This window comes from Tupaia chinensis, unplaced genomic scaffold, assembly GCF_000334495.1.
Source record: "Tupaia chinensis unplaced genomic scaffold, TupChi_1.0 Scaffold000369_1, whole genome shotgun sequence".
Lineage (NCBI taxonomy): Eukaryota > Metazoa > Chordata > Mammalia > Scandentia > Tupaiidae > Tupaia > Tupaia belangeri.
Genome location: NW_006159866.1, coordinates 2,010,974 through 2,021,416, shown reverse-complemented (window position 1 = coordinate 2,021,416; position 10,443 = coordinate 2,010,974). Strand labels below are relative to the sequence as shown.

At 54.3% G+C, this 10,443-nt stretch overlaps 1 protein-coding gene across 1 annotated transcript in view; it reads right to left on the bottom strand.

The window, feature by feature from the left end:
• CD276 (CD276 molecule) overlaps positions 1–4,315 on the bottom strand; it is a 32,414-nt gene extending 28,099 nt beyond the window's left edge. Inside the window, exon 1 of the mRNA XM_006153349.1 lies at positions 4,250–4,315. The gene's annotated coding sequence lies outside the window, so the exon portion shown is untranslated. The remainder of the gene's footprint in view (positions 1–4,249) is intronic.
• Between the last annotated feature and the right edge of the window lie 6,128 nt (positions 4,316–10,443).

Sequence of the window (10,443 nt, the reverse complement as noted above, 5' to 3'; positions counted from 1 at the left end):
TCGGCCCCGCGGCGGCGGTTTCGGGCAGAGGCCTGAGCCGCCCGCTGGGCAGGACACCCTGCTGGACCCCGCCCCACCCCGGTCCGGAGCAGGCTGCGAGGACCCTTCGCCCGGGAAGGGGGCGCTGGTCTTCCTGCCGCCCATCCCCCTCCCTGACTCCCCTCCAAGAGCCCACGTTTCTCTTCTGAGAGGGGACAGGTGACTGGTCACTGACCACTCGCACCCGCCAAGCTGCTGGAGACCGAGCCGAGCCGGAATCCGCCGTCCGCCCTAGTCCTGTGTTCCTGCATTCTCCGTCGACGCCAGGTTGGCACGGTGGCCTGGAAAGGGTTAACTCGAGTGCCAGGAATGAAGAGCCGCAGGGAACTCTATAAATACCGTGCCGTGGGCGCCTGAGCCAACCACAGGGCAATTTCCACTGAGCGGCTTTTCCTTTCTATCCTTCCGCCCACGGCCACCCGGCCAGCCCTGCTCCCAGCCCCATCCCAGGCTGCTGGCCAGGCCAGGCGCCAAAGGGGAGCAGGTCGGATGACAGCGGTGGCCTTGGGTCCTGTCCTCGCAAGGCCTAGCCCCCGCCTGGGAGGAGATGGGGGTCAGGCGCATCCCTCCCGCCCCTGTCTTGGATGGGGGCATGTCACACAGACTGGAACGGCTGGTGCCAGTGTCTGGGCCCTGCCCCTGCCTCTGGGCCCTCACCAAGCGCAGGTAGGCCTCGCTATTCCCATTTTACAGAGCAGAGAACCGAGGCGCAGGAAGAAGGGACTCCAGCGTCATCCCGCAGCCAAGGCCACCCCAGGTGACCTCTCCAGGATCGGGAGGGCTTAGGAAGCACAGGTGTGCGTGTCTGGACCCGTCACCACTGCTGTAAGCTCGTCCCCATTTTATCTCACAGTCCCGTAGGTGAATGCCGTGAATACCCTCATTTGTGCAGATAAGGAAATTAAGACTCATAGATGAAGGAACTCCCTGGAGGACACCGCTGCTGGCCGGAAGACCGGGACGTGCCCCTTCAAATGAAGTGCTGCCATCAAAGTTGGCATGGGAACTGGACGGCGGGCCCTCAAGAACCGAGAAATAGAATTACCATACGATCCAGTAGTAACACTTCTGGGTATACCCCCACACCCCAAAATTGAAAGCAGGGTCTCAGAGAGCCCTTTGTACACTCCCGTTCGTCCCAGCCAAAAGATGAAAGTGACTCAAGTGTCCATCCACGGGAGACTGAATTAGCATGGTAAGGTCCACACATCTGTACGATAAAATACCTGTTCGTTTATCTGTTTTTTAATTTGCTAGAGGGCACGCGTGCTTGCCAGAGACAGAGAGGGAACGTGAGAGAGCACCCCCCATAGGGGATGGCCACATCACAATCCTCTCCTCCATCTCTCCATCCTGCTGGGGTGTGGGGCTCACACGCACATGTGTCCAGGGCGTTTTTCAAGCCCAGATCCAGGACTTGAACCATGCATTCAGCCATGCGGGACACAGGTGTGTTAATCACATCACCAGCTGGCCCCCTCTTTTGTTTCAATCGCCAGAGAGCACATGCACTCACTAGAGAGGAACAGAGACGAAGCACCCCACTGCTGGGGGATCATATTGCAATCCCTTCTCCTCCTTGTCTCCTTCCTGCTGGGATTTTGGGGTTGCACACACTCTCAACTGATGCGTTTTCAAGCCACTGGGGCTAGGGTTTTGAACTGTGGTCAGCCGTTTGAGATCCAGCTCCCTTAACCACTAGGCTATGGGACTAGCCCAAATACCTCTCATTACTTTCCCCAGGGCAGAAATGATGAATTCATCATGAAATTAACTGGCAACTTCTCTTTACACAGAAAAGAACAGCTCCCTCCTCTACTTAAATCCACCAAATCAGCAAAGGGGGTTCCTTAACCTACCTTTTTGTTTTTAGAGAGATAAATTTTTTGCTATATGGAAGATGCTCACTGGAACACAAAGAAAAAGTGAGAAATCACTCCCCAGGGGAAAAGGCCAAGCTATAATCCCTCCCCCTCTAGTCTCCTTCTGGGATCTTGGGCATGCTTACACATGCACACACACAGCATGAATTTCAAGCTGCAGTGTCCAGGACTCAAACCGTGGTTAGCCATGTGGGAGTCCAGAGCCTCAACCACTATGCCACCCGCTGGCTCCTCCTCAACCTATTTTAAAGTGAGGGTCATGCAGATGCTTCTGGCTCTGCAGAGCAGCTAAGCCACCCATCTTTCAGAAAGCTGCTTAGAGATATCGGATGCCTCGCCTTAGAATGATGTTCAGAATCTATTCATCCTGTTTCCATTAGAAACAAAGATCAAATCTTGGCAGTGCCAGGGGTTAAGGCCCCATCTGGGCGTATTCTCAAGGATCCCCGTGACACGTAGCCAATAGCTTGGCGCGGGCTTCCCTCCACAGAGCTGTTTGCGTTTTCAGGCCTCGAGTCCTTGATATCTTGGCAGAGGCCACCCCAGCACCCCGCCCTGCCCACTCATAAAGGGCTCTCTGGGCTGGGCTGCCAGCTGGAGCCCTCCCACCCAGCCCAGACCAAGGCCACCACGTGGTCCCCAAAGGCCCGACGCCAGTGCGGGAGGGGCTGGTGCACAGCGCCCACTGCAGGCTGCTGCTCTCAGTTGTCTTCCTGGGACCTGCGCCTTGGAAACGCTTCCTGTGTCTAGATCATATACTTCCAGCTGGAAGCATCTGGCAGGCGAAGTAACAGGAGCGGCCACCAGGAAGAGAGGAACTGGCCGTCCCAGGAGGATCGTCCAGGAACACCCTGCTACCCACAACCCGACACGCACCACATAATACAAGATACCTGTGGCCAGGCCTGCATGAAGCTGCCCAGCAGAAATGTCCCCCCTCTTCCCTTCCCGCCCTCCACTACCTACCTCCACCCTGTCTCTGTCTCTGGTGACCCTTGCAACTCCTCCCTCTCCGAGTCCTCTTCATGGTGCAGGCTGATGGGGCTCCTGATCCTGGGTGGCCATCTCAGGCTGTGTCCCACTGCTGGAGGGCCAGGGGTTCTCCAAAGAGTAGGTTGGGAGGAAGTTTAAATAACCCAGTTTCGGGTATTTTCTGTTTGTTTGTTTTTTTAGAGATCTTTGTCATAGGATTCACGTGCTCACCAGAGACAGAGACAGAGACAGTGAGAGGAAAAGTGAGAAATCATCCCATGGGGGTGATGGCCACACTGCAATTCCTTCTCCATTCTCCTCCCAGGATCTTGGGCACACACACATGCCCAGCATGATTTCTAAGACACCAGTTCCAGGACCGAACTGCGGTCAGTCCCGTGAGAGTCCGGCTAGTAACCACTACGCCATCTGCTGGCCCCGGGATTTCCTGGCAATAGCGACAGAGCAGCTGCCAGGTCCACGCCTGGGTCACTGAGCCTGGGAACGCCAGCTCTGGACAAGCAGGCCACGAAGCCGGACGTGTGGTGGCTCTGTCTCCCAGGTCCCCACGTGGGGCTTTCTGTCCCCTGGGCTGCTCCGCAAGGCGCCTACATCCGATGTGGGTTTTATTCCTTATTGGCTTACGGGCTTCTCCCATTTCTGTGGTTAGCAGTTGCTAATGAATACAACCTTGTGTTTGTTTTTATAAAACTGGACTTTCTCACAAAACATACTTGGCTCCTCTTTTTCACTCCTGGTTTCCCCTGATGAGATCATCACAAACAGAACTTCTAAAGGAATGCTTCGACCAGGCTTTCTGAGGGGTGTCCACACAGGAACCTCAGGCCCGACGCAGACTTTCTGGGCTCAGGAAGACGGTGCTCCCGCAGCCTAGAAACTGCCCAACCAGTCCCTCGTTTTTCTCGGGGTCTACGCTGCCATCAAAACGTGGCTCTCTCCTCCCCCTTCACACTGCACTCCGGTCTGTCATGCTCAGCCAGGGAGAGGGCGTCCAGAGGGGCTCCCATCCCCAGACAACCGGCCCACTTCCCCAGGTCTCCTCCCTGGAGCAGGTGCCGCCGACGGAACCCGGTTGGCCCTGATGCACCATGCACAGTGGTGCCACGTGTGTCATGGCTCCCAGGCGTTTGAGAGTCACCCCGGGTCAGGGACTCCAGGCTCCCACCGTACCCTTCCTGTCCCAGTCCCCAGCCGCTGGCCTGGGCCCTGTAGCTGCAGAACCTGGCTGGCGGGAGGGGCTGTTGCCAGCACAGCAGGCTGAAAGCAGGCCCCGGGCTCACCTCCAACCCTACCAAGGACTGCAGGGGAAGTGGATGAACTGTCAGCCCAGTCACCTTTTCCTGCGTGTGTCGTCCCCAGGCTCCTCTGCAGCCCTCTGAGCCACTGCCTATTCCTCCCTGACAGCACCAGAAGGATTTCCCCTCAGCCCGTCGTAGGCAGGAGGGATGAGGCAGGCGAGCGCGGAGGACCAGAGGAAGGGCCTCACAGGAAGGGCCTCCAATTTCCCGGCTCCTTTCCAAGTTCCCTCCATCGTGGTTGACATAGGCGCTTGCTCCTGTGCCCCCTGCTGGTGGCCAGTGGAAATGCCGCTGCAGAGGACGTGGTCCTCCTCCATCCTCCGGCTGCAAGGAAGCTCTTCAAAGCCTTGGAGCAGGAGAAGGGAAAACTGTGGGCTGTGGCTGCCGAGGTGAGGGAAGTGCTCGCAGAGGAGGAGGGCTACTAGGGGACCTTGAAGCGTGGAAAAAGCTGGTAGGCAGTCTGAGGGCGGCGAAGGGTCGGTGTGCACACGCGCCCACTGGAGGAGGTCACACGGGCAGTTCGTGCGCCGTCTCACGCCCCACGGCTGCTGTCTCTTCATGTGCTTTCAGCTCTCAGACACGGGCTCTGCTTTCCCTCTCACCTCCTGTTGCTGCTCCTAGTCTCCATGCTGGGTCCTTCTCTGACCACCCTTGGTGGTCACACCCAGGCTGACGGCTCGGAGGACCGTCTACACGCTGACGGCCTCCAGTGGACGGTGTCCGTGCACTCTCCAAGGCCAACTGCCCCCTCGATATCTCTACCTGTCTCCAAACCGGTGACCTCCTCAGCCCCGCCACTCCCCGCCCGCCAGGGAAGCAACAAGGTTTCCAGCACAGGTCCCGCAGCTCCATTCTGCCCGCAGCTCAGGCCCAAAGCTGCAGCCACCCTTGGCTTTTCTCTTACAGAACCCATGGCAGGGGGGGCCCCAATGCACCAATGGACAGAGGACGGGGCAGCCTCGCAGCGCCCAGCGCCCCTCCCCGTTCCAAGCCATGCCCAACGTTGCCTGCACTGCCAACGGCCCCCCACCTGGTCTTCCTCCTTCTGCTGTTCGTCCCCAAATCCACCTTCTACACTGCAGCTGCGGTGACCTCGTTCGGCACAAGCCGATCCAGTCACTCCTCTGGCCTCAATTCTCCAGGTTAAAGGCTGAGTCCTTAAGTCGACCTTGAAGCCCCACTCTTTTTTTTGTCCTAGGGCAAGTGCACTTGCCAGAGAGAGAGACAGAGAAAGGGAAAGTGAGACATCACCGTGGGGGGGGGGGATGCTCACGCTGCAATCCCTTCTCCATTCTCTTAGGACTGGGGGCACACACGTGCACCCGCCATGATGTTCAGTGCACCAGATCCAGAACTCCAGCTACACACCAGCCCGTGGGACCCAGCGCCCTAACCTCCACACCGCCTGCTGGCCCCCTCCATGTCTCTTCTTTTCAAGGTTTCATCATGTTTGTTCTGCAGTCCCTTCTCCCCACCGCATTCTCTTTGAGGGCCGAAGGATTTGGGTTCACATCCCAGCTCTATTTCTACCTAGCTGGAGATCCGGACAAGCCAGTCTCCTTCTGAGCCCTCCTTACCTTCTTTACGACGTGAGTCACTGTGAAAGCCAAGTGAAACAACACAATAATCAGCGTGGAAATGCTTCCTAAGCTGTGGAAAGCTATAATGTGGGGCCCACGGGTGGTGTGGTGTTTAAGGGCGCCCGACTCCCACATGGTCGACCACAGTTCGAGTCCCAGACCTGGCGGCTCGCTTTCTCACTTTCCCTCTCTCTCTCTCTCACTCTCTCGCTCTGTCCCTCTCTGGTCAAATTAAAAATGAATAAATAAAATGGGGCCAGCAGGTGGCGTGGTGGTTTAAGGCACTGGACACTCCCACGTGGCCAAACACGGTTCGAGTCCTCGCTTTCTCACTCCCCCCACCCCGTCTCTCTCTCTATCTGGCCAAATAAAAATAAATGAATAAATAAATAAAATTAAATATGTATATATATTTAAAATTAATAAATAAGGTTACATAAAACAATTCTTAAACAAAAAGAGCCATAGCATAGAAGAGGCTGCAGTGAGCTCAGGTTCTAGGCAGAAAGGCTGGGTGTGGGGATGTGTAACGTGAGCCCATCGTGGCAGGCTTGCTAACAGATTTCAGTGGTCCGAGTGGAGCCCCATGGGCATGTGGACGAGGGGGAGCACTGAGGGCTGCTTGTCCAGCCTTGGCGATTGCTCCAGAGTCTCCAGGAAGAACGTCCCCACACCAGCCACCACACTGAGCTCTCTCACTGCTTCGCTGACTTTCCCGTTGGAAACCATAACCACCACACCAGGCCCCAGGGACAAATGGCCGTTCCCTAATTCCCCGCAGCACAGCTGAGCCTGGAGGGGACAGCTAAACAGGATGTTATCCATAGAAGGAAATGGCCAGAGAGGAGCATATAATCAGGCTGATGGGGCCAGAGCTTAACCGCTAGCTCTGCTGGGCCGGGGAGACTGCCCTCCCTGCAGCTAAGGAGGTTCCAGACTAGATTTTGTTAAACGAACCTCGGGGTTTTCTCACAGGTGATGGAAAGTCCAGTCCTCGGGGATCATGCCACCCACCATGTCTCTCCGTAACATGGGCCAACACTAACGTACCCTCATTGCTCCCCACGGCGCCATTGTGCCCTTGCCCTTAGAGGCCAGCAATGCTGCAGAGCGGCCCCTGCAGAGAAGGAGCTTTGAGACTGAAAAGGAGGCAACCACCCCTGCAGTGGACACTCTACAGGGTCTTGAAGCAAGCTCGTGTTTTGTGTTTTTGCTTAGATTTCTTTTGCCAAATGGTGTGTGTCCTCACTGGAGAGAGAAAGGGGGAGAGGGAACCACAATTTCTTCTCCTCTATTCTCCCCCTGGGGTTTTGGTTGTGCAGGCACACACTGGGTGTGATTTTTAAGCCACCAGGTCTGGGACTTAGACTTCGTAGTTGGCCATGGAGGATTCAGCATTTTAACCTCCATGCCACCTGCTGGCCCTGCAAAATGAAGTTTTTATCTGAATTTTTAAAAAAATTATTTTATTTAACTTTATTTATTTTAATTTGACCAGAGAGAGAGAGAGAAAGAGAGAGTGAGAAAGCAAGAAAGCAAGCCACCAGGTCTAGGACTTGAACTGTAGTCGGTCACGTGGGAGTCCGGGGCCCCTAATCACCACATCTCCTGCCAGTCCCTAAAATTTTTTAAAGGTGTTTAGTCATAGGGTGCATGAGCTTGCTGGAGAGAGACAGTGAGAGGAAAAGTGAGAAATCACCCCCGCCCCCTCGGAAGTCCCTTCTCCATTCTCCTGGGATTTTAGGCAAGCAATGTGCCCAGCATGAGTTTTGAGTCCTCCAGTCTTGGGACTGGAACCCAGATCAGCCCTGTGGGAATGCAATGCCTTAACCACCGGCCCCCTGCTGGCCCCAAGCTGAGTTTTTAAAGGGTACACAAAAGAGCTAAATGATAGAAGCAGGGGTGGGGAAGAAATCGCCTGGTTTGGAGACAGGACTGCCCCTAGGTTCTGGAAAGTATTCCTCTTTTCCTAACAAAGACCTGCAGCATCAGCGAGGGGCACAGAACTGTTTAGGGTTGTTTTTTAGATTTTTGCCATAGGGCACGTGTACTTGCCTGAGAGACAAAGATAGAAAGTGAGCTTCCCCAGGTGGGTGGGCCACACTGCAATCCCTTCTCCTCCATTATCCTCTTGGGGTTTTGGGTGCACACACACACACACACACACACACACACACACCGTTTTGTTTTCAAAGCCACAGAATCCGGGACTCTGCTGGAGCAGTCAGCCCTGTGGAATCCAGTGCCTTAACCACCACGCCCCCTGCTGGTCCCCATGGGTCTTTATCTTAAACAAAAATTCCTGCTCAACAAAGGTCAGGGCATGCCTGGGGGAAGGGAGTTCCCAACCCGGCATTTGTCCTTACAGAACAGTCAGTCTGGTTCATTCGCACCCTAGTGAGGAACGCATGCAGGGCGGGTTGAGACAGCTCCCCAGAACAAGCGGGACTGGAGCCCCGACCTGGACTCTCATCACCCAGGAGAGGGAAGGAGCCCTGGACTGCTCAGGGGGCTCTGATTCGGACCCAGCTGTGCCTGGCCTGTTCACTCACAAGCCTTCCCCCAAGCGCACACCGTGCCAGGGCTGTGGGAAGCTTTGCAGACACAACGGAAAGCAACACAGAAACCATTGGTCGAGAGTCTCCCCTCCTGGAGGCCTAGAGGAGCCCCAGAAACGTGAACTCCAGCAGTGAGAAGAGCCAGCCAGGCCAGGCACAGGAGCCGTGAGAGCGGTTGACGTGAAGCTCTCTGGGCTGTGCAGCCCCGATTCAGCACCCCTAACAACGAAGTTCCACTTTTGAGTTGAGGTGTCATTTCAACGGGTTTGGACACACGTATACACCAATGGAGCCATCACCCAGACCAAAATATAGAAACTTCCCCTCACCCCAAAGGTCCCGTCGTACTCCTGGCAGCCAATCCCCTCCCCACCTCAGGGAACCATGAGCTGACTTGGATTCCTGTCAGTATAGGTTGCTCTTGGCTATTCTAGAATGTTCTATAAGTAGAACTGAAAAGTGCATGCTCTCTCTCTCTCTCTCTCTCTTTTTTTTCAGTCTCACTTCTTTTCCCTAGCATTGTCCTGAGATTCACCCATCTTGCCACATGTATCAATGTTCATTTTAGCTTTTCTGGCTTTTTTCCCAATGAGTGGTATTTCAGTTATTTTATTCACTCACCCGTTGATAAATATTTCGATTGGGTTTTGGTTTTGGTTATTACGTACAAGACACTACAAAAATTCTTGTATGAGTAATTCGTGGACCTAAGTTTTGATTTCTCTTGGGGACGAGGGATACAGAATTGCTGGCCTCTGATGAGATATTGAAGTTTATGACGAACTGGCAAACAGTTCCCCCAAGTACCCTGGCCATTTTTATATGTGTACTCGCAGTATCTGACAGTTTCAGTCCTCCTTAACATTTGGTATTGTCAGGTTAAAAAAAAAATTAAACAGAGGGGCCAGCAGGTGGCATGGTGTTTAAAGCACTGGATTCCCACATGGCTGACTATGGTTCAAATCCTGGACCTGGTGTCTTGAAAATCATGCCAGTCACGTGTGGGTGTCCATGTGTATGTGAGAGCCCCAAATCCCAGGAAAATGGAGAAGGAATTGCAGCAAGGTCATCCCCTTGGGGAGTGATTTCTCACTTTCCCTCTCTCTGTCTCTCTCTTGTGAGTGTATGTGCTCCATCGGTAAAAACCTCAAATTAAATCGAGTATAGGTGTAAAGCGATACCTCCTTGTGGCTTTAATTTTTGTATTAGGAGGAGCGATTCGAAGCTGACATCTAGGGGATGAGGCATAGATGAGGTGAAAGGATGGAGTATTGATTTTAGGGCAATGAGAACCAAATATGTAAAATTATACCTCCTGGCCCAAGGCGAGGAGCAGAACCGGGAGGGGGAGTGTGGTGTCGGGTGAGGCTGCTGGGGGGGGGTAAGCGGCAAACCTTCCTCTTCGAGGGACCACGTGGGTCTGGGCAGGAACGCACCAGCAGCAGCCAGAGCCAACTTACAACATGGAAATAAAACAAGTCATGTCCTGGGCCGCAGAAAGCCTGAGGAACTTCTTGTTACCCTGGCAAGTAGGAAGGGCGTGCGTAATGATGGAATCCGAACTCCTTGTCATCACGGCAGGGAGGGGCTCCGACTGGACCAAATTCGATTTAGAGGAGGAGGAGGGACCAGACCTTTCCTGCATGTGACCCTTGCATTTGCAAACTCAAGGTTACGACAGGGGGAAGGGAGGACTGCGGGCTGGGCTGTGTACTCTTTGGATTTTTGGGATCATGAATTTAAAATAAAGTCAAAAACCTAAAAAAATGAGAAAAAAAAAGCCATTTCACTTGTCTGTGTGATTATTCTCCGGCAACATTTAGCCGCTCAGGTTCGGGCATGAAACCTTGTCTCAGATTCCAGGGCTCTGCCAGCCTGTGGTTTCCTCAGAAAAGCATGCTGGAGACTGAGGTGGGTGAGGAAGTGATTAGAATGATGAATCACAGTCTCTAAACTGGAGCAGGAGGGAAATGGAGGACAGACGGAGATTGGTGGCGACAGCGGGTCAGCGATCGCAGCGCAGGTGAAGAATTACAACATGTGGCGTCTCAGCGCAGGAAACTGACAGGCTAGGTGGGGGCGGTGGTGGGGG